This window comes from Nannospalax galili, unplaced genomic scaffold (genome assembly GCF_000622305.1).
Source record: "Nannospalax galili isolate Female #2095 unplaced genomic scaffold, S.galili_v1.0 scaffold227, whole genome shotgun sequence".
Lineage (NCBI taxonomy): Eukaryota > Metazoa > Chordata > Mammalia > Rodentia > Spalacidae > Nannospalax > Nannospalax galili.
The window spans coordinates 10,788,052-10,789,218 of NW_008360303.1; the positions used below are offsets into that span (position 1 = coordinate 10,788,052).

At 42.0% G+C, this 1,167-nt stretch overlaps 1 non-coding gene across 1 annotated transcript; it reads left to right on the forward strand.

The window, feature by feature from the left end:
• The first annotated feature begins 789 nt into the window (after positions 1-789).
• On the forward strand, positions 790-952 carry LOC115068629. Its single transcript, XR_003847961.1, has one exon. It is a non-coding gene; the product is annotated as a U1 spliceosomal RNA (small nuclear RNA).
• Positions 953-1,167: the final 215 nt, after the last annotated feature.

Here is a 1,167-nt window from a genome sequence, read left to right on the forward strand (position 1 = left end):
GTTCCATGAGATCCAATGCCCTCTTCTGACCCCTATGAGCATCGCATGCATAGGTGTACTTACATACATGCAGGCAAAACACTCATACACATAAACTAAAAATAAATCAATCAAAAACATTTTAAGTTAGAACAAATGTAAAGATCTTAATGACTTTTAATCATGGTTCAAGAACCCTGCAGTCCTCTGAGCCAGAACAGCCTTAAAGAATGTTGGAGATGCTAAATGGTTAAACATTTGTGGACAGAAAATGGAAATGAGGTACAGAGGGCAGGCTGCTTGGCTATAGGTCAGGCTTTACATTATTTGTACATGCTTTGAACAGTGGACCACTGCATTTGGCTGCTGTGATTGGCTAAGACTTGGGTATTTGTTACAAATGTACGTTCTGCACTGGGTTTTCAGTTCCTTTACAGACTAAGGTTGTTTCCTGAATGAAGATTCCTGTATGGAGTCGCTCTCCTGCCCAAGTCTAGTAACAGTACTTACTAAATGTGGTTATAAAAGTTCATTAGATGAAAATAGATAACTTGTTGATTGGGAAGGAAGGAGGAGAAGGAATCACAATTCCCAGGTTTCTGTTTGGGAAACTGGATGAAAATAGAAAGCAGAAGGGAAGAAACAGATTGGAAGAGACTTGCAGGATGTGGAAACGATGACTTCATTTTGGACATGTTGAACTGCATTAAGTATTTTTGGTGTTGCTGTTGTTGCTGTTTTTACTTTTAGAAACAGGGTTTCCTTGTAGCCCCAGGTGGCTTGGAATAACATTTAAATTTTTTAAAGATTTTTTAAACCTGGCAGGGGAGACACCATGATCAGGAAGGTGGTTTTCCCAGGGCGAGGCTTATCCATTGCACTTGGGATGTGCTGACCTCCGCGATTTCCTCAAATGCAGGAAACTCGACTGCATAATTTATGGCAATGGGGGCTGCGTTCATGCTCTCCCCTGGGAAAAAAAAATTGGTGTGTATATGTGTGAGCTTGTATGAATTTATGTGCACTATCTGGATACAGGAGCTCCAGGGGACCAGAAGAAGGCATCAGATCCCATGGAACTGGAGTTATAGTTGGTTGTTAGCTACCAAGTGGGGTGGGAACCAAACCTAGGCCCTCTGCAAGACTAGCCATTGCTCTTAACTGCTGAGCCATCTCTCCAGCTCCTAA